The sequence below is a fragment of the Nomascus leucogenys genome, chromosome 14 (assembly GCF_006542625.1).
Source record: "Nomascus leucogenys isolate Asia chromosome 14, Asia_NLE_v1, whole genome shotgun sequence".
NCBI lineage: Eukaryota > Metazoa > Chordata > Mammalia > Primates > Hylobatidae > Nomascus > Nomascus leucogenys.
Genome location: NC_044394.1, coordinates 78101107 through 78113349, shown reverse-complemented (window position 1 = coordinate 78113349; position 12243 = coordinate 78101107). Strand labels below are relative to the sequence as shown.

General features: G+C 46.1%; 1 protein-coding gene across 5 annotated transcripts in view; it reads left to right on the top strand.

Annotated features, from left to right (window-relative positions):
• The window catches only part of NCK2 (NCK adaptor protein 2), a 152128-nt gene that overhangs the window by 20047 nt on the left and 119838 nt on the right, over positions 1-12243 (top strand). Inside the window, exon 2 of one of the 5 annotated variants that reach the window (XM_030827357.1) lies at positions 9318-9483. The exons of 3 other annotated variants lie outside the window; for them this stretch is intronic. The gene's annotated coding sequence lies outside the window, so the exon portion shown is untranslated. Of the gene's footprint in view, positions 1-552; positions 574-9317; positions 9484-12243 lie in introns of those variants that run through there. One more of the 5 variants, XM_030827359.1, reaches the window with a different exon arrangement.

The following is a 12243-nucleotide window of genomic DNA, read 5'->3' as shown; positions in this document are numbered from 1 at the left end:
TAATAGCTGATATTTATTGAGCACTTAATGTCGCTGAGCATTTCATATGTGTTGCCTAATTTAGTCCTCTCTACAACCCCACAAGGCTGCCCTCAGCCCCGTTTAACAGATGAGGTAGCTGAGTTGGAGAAGCTAAGCAATTTATCCGAGTGCTAGTCCTGGCAGCTTCGCTTTGCAGAGCTCTCACGTGGGTGCATTCTGTTTGCACGCCTGTGCAGTGATCCTTGGTGTGGGCCACAGCCTTGATCCTTCGGCTCCTTTTGCATCTTCACCCTGCAGGTTAAGGAGAGCCTGTGGGCAGACATCCCACATTCTTAATTATTTTAGCCCCACAGCCCGAGTGGAAATGCTTCCTTCTGCAGGGCTGTCTGAGCTCCACGTATTTATTGCCGGCCGCCCTCCTAGGACTGCATCCTTGCAGGAGCCTGCAGCCTGCTCTGCTTCAAGGCTCAGCCACAAAGCTGCCTCAAAACCCGATGGCCTGCCTCATCTGACTGAGACAGGTGAGCAGGAGGCAGAATGATACTGGTCACTTGGCTTTGGTCTTCCCAGGTGGAGTTTCAGCAGTACCAGGTAAAAAGATCTCAAAGTGCAAACCGAACACACAGCTACTTTATGGAGACCTAGATTCCTGAGATGTAGTTGGCATTGCTTTTTCTTGGTGTGAATTTCCTTTTAAAGATAGAGATATATACTGACTCTTAAGCATAGTTTTTGAAAAGCGAGATGCTTCCTGTAATCTCACCATCCTGAAAGAGAAACTTTTCATATTTGCAGCACATCCTTGTAAGTATTTATAACTTTTGTATAATTTTCTATTCTTCTCACTCTGAATATTTTTTCCACTTTACTGGTTTTTCAAATCCTTTTTTTCATGTGTGTGATATCCCATGGAGCTGAAAGCGCCACACTTGCATAAGCGGTGTGCTGAGTTGGACATCTAAATTTTTGCTCCCATAGGCAAGGTGCCTGTGTACATCTCTGGGTGTATTTCTCTTCTTCAGTGGAACCATTTTTTTTAGCGTAAATTCCTTGGAGAGGGATTGCAGAGTTACATGGTATGGACTCTTGATGCATCTTGCCATAACGCCCTTCCAAAGGGTTATGCCAATTTTCAGTAGTGTGGAAGTATCAATTTCACCCAAACAATGCTGCTTTTGAAAGTCAGTGTAAATGGTCCCTCCATAAAGGCATTTTGGATTGATCTATTCTAGAGGACCGTGTCTCAGAGTGATGATGAAACAGTGTCGCTGCTGTTTTGAAAACAAATTGATGAGAATTTGTACATACTGTGACTACCGTGTCCTTTAAAACAGGCTGACTCTAAAACGGTCCTTGAATTTCAGGGACTCTGCCAGTAGTGCTCACGGATTTAGCACTCCATCATGGTCATCCCGAGGCCGGCCCCACGGCCAGTTCTCGGCTTTTCCTTTCGAGCTGGTGATCCCTTCTTTGAAGGGACTCCCTGACAGCAGATGGAACATTTTCAGCCATGGCATGACTTTTCCCTTTAAGGGTGACTTTAGTTTTTGTTAGTAGACTGTTCTGTGGGGACTTGTTTGGGGCATGATGTCGGTGACAGGGCTGAATTATTGTATTTTTGGTCACTGGCTAAATGAGACAGAGGTATTGGGATTTTTTTAAATTACTAATATATTCCTTAAAGACATTTTCAAAACCAGTTGCAAATATTTTAGATTTTCACACCTGTAACAGGCAGATAGCCTCCCACAGATACTGCTTAGAATAGGGTGTGTGTGTGTGTGTGTGTTTGTGTGTAAGTCTGTGGAGGTATGTGTATTAGCTGTCTTTCATTATATAAAAAATTAAGAGTCTAGGTAAGCCACACCCAAACTCCAGACCCACAGAGACAATAAATATGTGGGTGTAAGCTGCTGAATTTGCAGTGACTTGTTACATGGCAGCAGGTGACGCTTACACTGCACAGGTGTGACCAGTTCCTGGTACTCTTGCTCAGACTTTGCTTCCTGCTAAGCAGGACTCCCTGAAATTGCTACCCTGGATAGTAGAAATCGCTTTATACTGTTCCCTTCAAGAGTGTTATAAAAGGAGACAAAAGAATGAGGGGAGGCGCAGGTGGGGCTGAGTGGGGAAGTGGGGCCTGAGAAGCACATTCTGGTAGCAGGAGAGCCCGGGAATGTGGGGCCTCCCCACCTGGGAAAGTCTGTGTTCTGCATGGCTCTGGGAGGGCCTGGAAGGTGGGGAGAACCTGATGTATTTCTTTCTCCTTCTCTCACCTCTTTTAGGTTTTCTTTTTCTTCTTTTATTCAGGGATGGGGTCTCGCTCTGTTGCCCAGGCTGGAGTGCAGTGCCACCATCATGGCTTACTGTGGCCTCGACCTCCTGAGCTCAAGCAATCCTCCCACCTCAGTCACCTGAGTAGCTGAGACTACAGGCATACACCACCCCCAGTAAAGTTTTTATTTTTTGTTGTAGACATGGAGTCTCACTGTGTTGCCTAGGCTGGTCTCAAACCCCTGGCCTTAAGGGATCCTCCCACCTCAGCCTCCCAAAATGCAGGGATTACAGACTTGAGCCACTGTGCCTGGCCTGGGTTTTCTTTTTCTCACCGCTTTGTATTTGTTGACTTGTCACCTTTCAGGGTGGTCTGTGAGGGAGAAGCCTGGCGGGGGCAGGGTCTGCAGGTGAACATCGAACCAGCCATGGCTGGGTCCCCAGACCTTTCCTTTACTTGGCTTTCCCTCCATCTTGTGGGCATGCAGGATTTTCGTTCCCTCCAAACTATTTCCATCTGTAGTGAGTAGTGTTAGTTTGACTTACGAATTAATATTTAAGCCATCAAATTAGTTTAGTAACCAGCTGGAGGCTTCTGGCTCCATCTTCCTGCTGCCTGTGCAGTGTTGGTGAAACTCAGGAGTGGAGAGAAGATGTGAAGAGACACGCTTGGGAGGAGGAGGAACTCTTCTCGCCTGGGGACACCTGCCCAGGTGTGTCACACCTACTCATATGGTCAGCCAGGTCGGGCCCACATGCACCAGTGCTGGGTTCCTGGTGCCTGCTTATCTCTCTGGAGCCAGGGAGGCTCTGACCTGGAAGCCTGGACCCTCGTCTGTGTTTATCTCATAGGTACCGTTCCATATTCCCAGGTACATGCTTGTAATGTTATTCATGTCACACATACATGTCATGTCATCGAACCAAATGCAATTTGCTGTTAATGTAATTCTGCTCGTGACATGGCCTACTTGGATGTCTGGTATGAGCTTAGAAGCCTAACAGGAAGTTCACCTGCAAAATTGGACCCTCCCTATTGCCTTGTTTCCACAATAACCTAGTTAGTATTTTGGGAAAGGTGTTCTTTATAAGTGTTACATTCTGGTGCACTGATGATACAGTAATTTATTTAGGAATATCTGTTACTCTTTGTGGTTACAGTAGAGGTTGCCAAAGTGGCCCCATGGGCCAAATCAAGTTCACCTGTTTGGGTGTGAATACAGTTTTATTAGAACCCAGCTGGGCTCGTTCATTTCCACAGCATTTGTGGCTGCCCCATGTTGCAACAGCAGAATTGAGGAATTGTGACCGTGTGGCCCACAAAGCCTGAACTATCAGGCCTTTTCCAGAAGAAGAAGCACAGCCCCTAGTGTGCAGCAAGGAACAGACATCAGGAGAGCTGCGTTGGAATCCCTGCTTTGTCCCTTTATTGGCGTGAGGTTTCCGTGCCCTCACCTGGGAAAGGGGGAGGAGGATACCCCATTGTCTCAGGGGATTGCTGGCATGAAATTGTGTGAGATACTGGGTGGTTCCCAGCACTTAATATGCACTTAATAAATACTAATTCCTTCCCTCTCTATTACTCACATCCCCGGCTCTCATCCTTAAGTAGTTGCTGTCTTTCTACACGTGAAAAATTTGAGACAAAAAAGTGGACATCAGTACTTGCGTTTTCAGAAATGAAGACATCCCAAGCAGCACTGTCCAGCAGAAATAGAACATAAGCTGCCAGCATGTGCCAGGTCTGTAACTTCACCTCTTCCAGTAACCATATGAAAAAGGTTACAAATTTTAAGTCGTCTTTAGCCCAACATAACCAAAATATTTCAACATATACTCAAATAATTACTAATGCCATTCATTTGCTTTCTTTGCCTGTCTGTAGAGTCCAGTGTGTGTTTGCCCTCGCAGCAAGACATAGCTGGACTTGCCACCCCTTGAGGGCTCAGTGGCCGCGTGTGGCCGGTGGCTGTGTTATCAAACAGGTCTCTGATTCTCTGACACCACCTAGGTGTCCCCTAATTTGATTCAGTTCTGACACTAGCTTCTCAGGGCTCATGCCGGCCTCACAAGTTTTGAGGGCTCAGTCCCACAAGACCGTCCCCATTTCCGACACGAGTTGCGCATCCTAAGCCACCTGTACTTCTGATCAACTGGCTATAAATTGGGGTTCCCATGACCTCACTTCGGGTTCTATAATTTGCCAAGACAACTCACAGAACTCAGAAAGGCACTTCGCTTATTGTTAGTAGTTCCTGTAAAGCAAGATTGTCCAACCCACGGTCTAGGATGACTTTGAATACGGCCCAACGCAAATACGTAAACTTTCTTAAAACATGAAGAGATTTTTTTTGAAATTTTCTTTTTCTCATCAGCTGCAGTTAATGTTAGTGTATTTTATGTATGGCCCAAGATGATTCTTACAGTGTGTGGCCCAGGGAAGCCAAAAGATTGGACACCCCTGTTTTAAAGGATGCAACTCAGGAACAGCCCAAAGGGAGCGACACATGGGACAAGGGGTGGGAGTCTCCATGCCCCCTGGGGGAGACACCTCCTAGCACACCATCCCAATGAGTTCGTCACATGGAGGCTCCCCACATCCCATTTTTCAAGAGTTTTTGCAGCCCAGTCTCCCGGCCCCCCACCCCTCTCAGAGGTTGGGGTGTAGGGGGGTGCAGAAAGTTCCCACCCTCTAATCACACGTTTTGTCTTTCTGGCAATGACCAGCTCCCATCCAGGCTATCTGGGGCACCCCCCCACCCCACTGGTCACCTCATTAGCATAAGCTCAGGTGTGGTGCACTGGGACTCTCTATGAATCACTAAGGGCACTCTTGTTCCTCAGTAAATTCCAAGGGCTTTAGGAGCTCCATGCCAGAAACCAGGGACCAAGACCCAAGATCTTTTTTATTATCCCCACCAGGGCAGCCCTGTCAGCCTGCTGCCCCACCCCACCCCTCCCCTCCCCACCCCTCCCCTCCCCTCCCCTCCCCTCCCCCCCCCCCCCCCCCCCTCCCCTCCCCCCCCTCCCCTCCCCTCCCCTCCCCTCCCCTCCCCTCCCCTCCCCATCCCCAGCTGGCTGCGCCCTATTTAAAGCCCTCCTCTCAGTAAAACAGCTGATGCGTGCCTATTTTACATTCTTCTCTACCCTGGGTCTGACTCATCATGACTCTCACTGTGCTGGTAACTCCCCCGTTCTTGCTTCTCAGGAAGCAAATGTAGGAAAAATATAGTAACATTTCTAAGGAAGCTTAGAGATACAAAATGTTTAAATGTAGCACAAAAATTGTGACTCTACTTATAATAACATACAGAAGAATAACTCCACAGTAAAAGTTAGGCATCCATGGCTGCAGGTTTTCTAAGAAATGGGACGTGTGGGTGACCCACTGCACTGCCCGCTGCCCTCTGGAGGGAACCATGGGGTAATTAGAGTGATTGGCCAAGAAGGGCCAGGGGTCCACGCAGCTCCCACCCTGAGAAGTTGCGCTGTCCAGCACAGCCAGGCGGCCACAGGAGCCACTGTGGCAGGGAATGCATGTGTCAGTGTGTCAGGCGTGGTCAGTAAAATGAGTGTAGAAGGTAAACCGGAGAAAAACTCAGATTTTAATCCCTTGGAGTAGTCTTTGGCCTCTCTTCCTTCCATGTGTGATGTTTCTTTGTTTTTAATTTTTTGACCTGCTTTTTGATTCAGGATTTTGGAGCCAGAATGCCTTGGCCCCGCCATGAGGTCTGACTTGCGCTGGCTACTTTACCCTTGGTGCCTCCATTTTCTTCACTGGAAAATGGGTGATTGTGCAGATTAAAGTGAGTCAAACCATTGAGAGTGGTGCCTGGCACACAGCATTATTTAAGTATTTTTGCACTTAATTTCATATAAAGTACTAATAAGTAAAAAAAAGATATATTGCAACAATAAAAAAGAATGGTGCTGTGGAAATGGGGTGTGGTTGCTAAAGGAATTTCTAAGAATCAGACTTCTAAAAAAATTTTAATATTCTGGACAGAATTCTTTTCTACAGAATTCTTTGAACTTTAAGAGCGTGATTGAAATTTCCGTTACAATATGTCTCCAGTTAGAGGTAAACTTAGTGGCTCTATCTAATGCTGAGATCTTTTTAAAGGATGATGTTTGCATCTGGCTTTGATCTTTCTGAGAGGTAGATTTGTGTGTCCTGATTAAAAAGTACAGTGAGAAGGCCTGAAACTTACTGTAAGGTTGTGTGTATGTGAATGTGTGTTTACATAACTGATCATATTTAAAATCATTTTCTTAGCAGTAGAAGGCTATAGAACATCTGTCATTTTTAGAGTGTGTAGATATGCTCTAGAAACAGACCACTGATCTGTAAAATGATCAGGTCAGTGATTCGGATTTGATTCTTGTGTGAATCACAGAGTGCTGTATTGCCTAGGATGTGGATATTGATATTTAGTAATCTGAATTATTTTTCATTATTTTAAACTTAAAGATATTAACTTTAACAGGTGAAGAAAAATAATACTTCTGAAAATGTATTTCTAGCCTTTTAAAGTATTTCAGATCCAGGAAGTCATTTTGGGTAGTAAATTATGTTAAACAGTTGGGCATTTCAGTTTGCTTATCATTTCAATCTTCAGTGTTTGGCAATCCTGATGTTAATATCACTATTTATTTTTTATTTTTTTATTTTTTTGAGACAGAGTCTCACTCTGTCGCCCAGGCTGGAGTGCAGTGGTGCGATCTCGGCTCACTGCAAGCTCCGCCTCGCAGGTTCACGCCATTCTCCTGCCTCAGCCTCCCAAGTAGCTGGGAGTACAGGCGCCCGCCACCACGCCTAGCTAATTTTTTGTATTTTTAGTAAAGACGGGGTTTCACCGTGTTAGCCAGGATGGTCTCGATCTCCTGACCTCGTGATCCGCCCGCCTTGGCCTCCCAAAGTGCTGGGATTACAGGCGTGAGCCACCACGCCTGGCCCAATATCACTATTTCTATCCCCTTTTACATTTTTCATTCTGACTTTCTAGTAAAAAAACATGAGGGCTGGGTGGGGTGGCTCATGCGTGTAATCCCAGCACTTTGGGAGGCCAGGGCAGGTGGATCACCTGAGGTCAGGAGTTCAAAACCAGCCTGACCAACATGGTGAATCCCCGTTTCTATTAAAAAGACAAAAATTAGCTGGGTGTGGTGGGGGCGCCTGTAATCCCAGCTACTTGGGAGGCTGAGTCAGGAGAACCACTTGAACCCAAGAGGTGGAGGTTGCAGTAAGCCGAGATTGGACCATTGTACTCCAGCCTGGGCGACAAGAGTGAAACTCCCTCTGAAAAACAAAAAGACCTAATTTAGACAAATATTTCAAGAAGTTTCCCATTGTTTCTAATCATGTCACTTAGGTAGAAAGTAATGTTCTTTTCTTATCAATAGAAGGCAGCTTTTTTAAAGCTGATGTTTCTGAAATAGAGGCTATTGAGATTTGCTTTGAGTTCATAAACCTTTCTAGAAAAAGCACGTACCTGTGTTGACCACTACTGGCAGCTTTTTCTAACCATTGTTTTCTTCTGTCTGAAGTAAAAACCCTCTGGTGTGAAAGCTGCCATTCCTTTGTGAGGACTGCCCATCACTCAGATCTATATTTTTCTCCACAGCTGTTCCCAGAAGCTTCCTCAGACTGACTTCCTCCCTCCCAGGGCTGTTCCAGGGCCTCATTTTCCACTCCCTCCCAGACACCCTTCAAAATTGGATATTGTCGTCAAAGTGTCCAGGAACTCTTCAGCTCTGAGTCTTTGAGAACTCAGCTTATAAGCTGCGCCCTGCCTGTGGAACTGCCGATCCTGGCTCAGCCGAGGGTAGTGTCTGAAGGATGGCGAAGTGGGTAGCGTTTGCAGAGGCTGAGAATGCTGTGTAAGCAGTTTCCACCGGTGTCTTCCCAACAGCCTCTCGGAGCCTCCCGGGAACTCTTGATCTCTTTGGCCCTGAGTTTGAGAACCACGGATTTATTTAGACTGTTGATTTTTAACTTTCTCAAGGCTCAGCTCATTATTTATTTATTCCCAAAGGAGAACCTTCTGCCTCATGGAATAAACAGCACTAAGCATCCTTCCCATTTGCCTGTGTTTGGTCGGGATAAGAACCTAGAAAAAGGAAAATGTTCCTTTCTTTGTTCCCAGGGAATGTGGGCATAGCCCTGGGTTTCACTTTAGCCCACCCGATGTCGTGCCTTTTAGATAGCTGATCTAGTCTCACAGATGCGCTTCTCCGGAAGTGGCCAGATCTCTGGTCCTCCTCCCTCCGCAGCATTGGGGTCAGCCGCATGTTACTGATGCTGGGTTAAACATTGAGCCAGTACTTGCCTGTCACTGTTAGCACAGCATGCAGTCATTATTGCAGAGGACATGGGAAGAAGTCAATGACAAAAACACTGTGCTCCTGACTTCAGGGAAGCTCAGAGGCATTAGTGACCTCCTACTAGAGTTTTTTCCCGAAACTCTTCTTTCTGGAATTGACTTCTTCTCCCCTCCCATTTTCACAGTGAGTGCAGCTTCCTTTTATCTGGGAGCCAGAGTCCTCCCTGTCCTCGCCCTGCATCTAGGTCTCCTGGTCCTTCCTTCACAGTGTGTTCCTGGCCACCTCCCACATCATCCCACGTGTCTACTTTTTTTTTTTGAGGTGGTCTCACTTTGTTTACCAGGCTGGAGTGCAGTGGTGTGATCATGGCTCACTGATGCCTTAAACTCCTGGATTCAAGCAATCTTCCTGCCTCTGCCTCCCTAGTAGCTGGGACTATGGGTTTGTGCCACCCCACTCAGCTAATTTTTTTTTTTTTTTCTGTAGAGACAGGCCCTCACTGTGTTATCCAGGCTGGTCTGAAACTCCTGGCCTCAAGCCATCCACCTGCCTCAGCCTCCCAAAGTGTTGGAATTACAGGCATGAGCCACCCACCATCTGGCTGTCACTCACCTTTTTGCCAGTGAGTGCCAAGGACATTTTTCTTTAACAAACCAACATCAGCAATTGCAGTTGTTTCTCGAGTCCTCTAACACTGGTCCTGTAACACTAGTCCTCCTTGTCCCTCTCCTTTCCAGCCACCCGCTTGAGGCAGACCTGTCTTCTCGCCGTCTGGTACATTTGCTGGTTTCCATCAGTCCATGCACCTTTGCTCATGCTGGTTTTTCATCCCTGGAATGCCTCCTTGTTTCCCACATGCTCAGCTCAGGGCCATCGCCACTGCACCTGGAACCTGCTGGGCAAGTAACTTCAGTGTCAGTAGAAAGACCCCATGGTGTCTGGCATCTGTGCTTCATACTTAATGTCTTTCCTCCCCCTTCCCCAGTCCTCTGTCAGCACCCAATACCTTAGTATCCCTTTGACACTAAGGTTCATTACTTAAATGCTAGAGCATCCTGGTGTATGGATATCTTTTCTTTGGAAGACTTGAAGCAGCAGTCACCCACTCAACAACTATTTGAGCGCCTACTCTGAGCCAGGTGCTATTTCAGGCCCTGGCGATCCTGCAGTGGAAAAGGAGCACCCGGGTTCCTGCTCCCCTGAGCTCGTGTCTGGCAGGCTGCCTGGAGAATCGGCAGTGGTGTGGACTGTTGTCTTTTGCTCTTACGCAGTCTTTTGGGTAGTCCAGCAGTCCTTTCTTTAACTGTTTTTATTTGCCTTAAACAAGACAAAAGCCTCCATTTATAAGAAAGATGTCAGAGGTACCAAAGTGAAGTGTGCATCTAGAAGTCCTCATATGGAAGATGTGGATTTTTCCAGCTATCTTTTTGTTTTGTTTTGTTTTTTGAGATTGAGTCTTGCCCTGTTGCCCAGGCTGGAGTGCAGTGGCACAATCTCGGCTCACTGCAACCTCTGTCTCCCAGGTTCAATCAATTCTCATGCCTCAGCCTCCAGAGTAGCTGGGACTACAGGCACATGCCACCACACCCAGCTAATTTTTGTATTTTTAGTAGAGACGGGTTTTCACCATGTTGGCCAGGCTGGTCTCGAACTCCTGACGTCAAGTGATCCGCCCACCTCAGTCTCCTAAAGTGCTGGGATTACAGGTGTGAGTCACCGCACCCAGCCTCCAGCTATCTTAGTAACAGATGTTTTAGGTACCTGAGTCCTCCTCACAGTAGCTGAGTCCTTGCAGCAAGCCTTAACTTGGCTCTGTGATGATGGTCTGACAGATGCTCAGTATTTTCTGTGTTGGCAAAAATAAAATTGATGTATTGGTCAGAATCTGGTGGCCCTCCATGTGAATTGACCCCTTGGGCCTTGGTGTGCTGAACCCCTGGAGCAATGTATTTGGGTCCCAGAGCCAGATTTGATTGTCTCAATTTGGGCAGGTGTCCACTGCAGGTATGGTCATGTGGCCAGGGAAGGCGTACACACAATGAACTCTAGACCTGGCTATCAGGGCCTGTCCACTCTGTGGTGTGGTAGGGAGAGGAGGTATCAAGTTGTCTGGGGCCTGGATGACGAAATCTGTGTTCCACAAGTACACTCAATTTTTAACTCACGTTTATTTTGTAACTTTTGTGAAGCATTCATTGGACACTGAGTACTGGGTATCATCTATAAAGCCACTTTTCTTTTTGAGTTATATGTTTAAAGAAATGTGGCTTAATGAGCTGTATAGATGTACAACTGAAAAAATGCTTTCTAAAACCATTACCAGTCCAGGCACTGGTGGCTTATGCCTGTAATCCCAGCACAGGAGGATCATTTGAGGCCAGGAGCCTGAGGCCAGCATGGGCTATATAGCAAGGCCCTGTCTCTACAATAATAGTAATATAATAATAATAATGATTACCAGATGGATTCATGTAGAAATTGAGTCACACCATAGTGTCTGAATACCTTGTCATCTGATGTTAGCTTAACTTTAGTTTTTAAAAAATAGTAATAAGTTATATTTGTTGAGGGGTGGTTTTTACGTGTTAGTCATGTTGTAAGTAATTTGCAGTGTGTGTGGCATGTGGGTGCCTAATCAATGAGAATTTGCCTGTTTCTTTGTGGATTTTTAATTTTTCATGATGGGAAATTTCAAAATGTAAGAATCCTGAATCCTGGTGTGCCTGTCGCTGGACATCAGTAGTTAACTCACCTCATTCCCTTCCCTGATCTCTGGGCCCCCTATTAGATTATTCAGATTCCAGGTAGATAGATAATTATTTTTAACCGAAATTTAGTTTTTAAAATTTAACTTCAGATTGATTTTGTTTGAACTTAATTATTTTTCCTCTGACTTGCTTATTTTTATTTTTTTCAGTTGTCATTGTAGCACCTTGATGTGTTCTTTCTTATCTCCTTTTGGGTTTTAAACATTATTTATGAATTTATGCCTTCACTTAAATTGTCTACAGCTTCTGCTGTAGACAAAGGAGCTGTTTGTTTCATGCAGCCTTTCAAGTGAAGAATAATCAGCTAATTACAACTGTTTGAAAATTAGCTTCCTTTTTGTTTGTTTGTTTTTCCTTCCTGCCCTGGGAGCCTGGCTGGCGTCACTGGGAGCCCCACACCTCCCGGTGTGGTGAGCTTGGGAGCTACCTTGATTCACTTGGATTCTTTTAATGTGTATTTGTGTTTTTGTGCACTAATCAGGCTCATTATTTTCTCATCTGTAAATGGGAAACTTGGAATAGCTGGTCATCAAAAAGTTCCTTTTTGATTTTGCGGTTACCAAAACCAAAACAAAGCACCATCACCAACAAAAAACCAGTGCGAGGGATAATTGTTGACCGTCAGTTGCTTAGGGAGTTAATGACTTCCACCTGGGAAATGATTTGAAAAACTGTCCCCCTTGTATTTTGGTTTGGCCCAATTTGGTGTGGCCTGGAGCACATCCCTTACTGCAGGCCACCTCTGGAGGTGTGGGTGCGGAGCAGGCCATGCCTGGCTGGGGACCTCCCCTAGGAATCTCAGTGCTCTGCCCTGCCATTCGCTGTCACTTCCTGTACATTGCTACAGTGTCCTGGGTGGGGACACCCCAACTTCCGTCCCAGTGACAGAAACTGT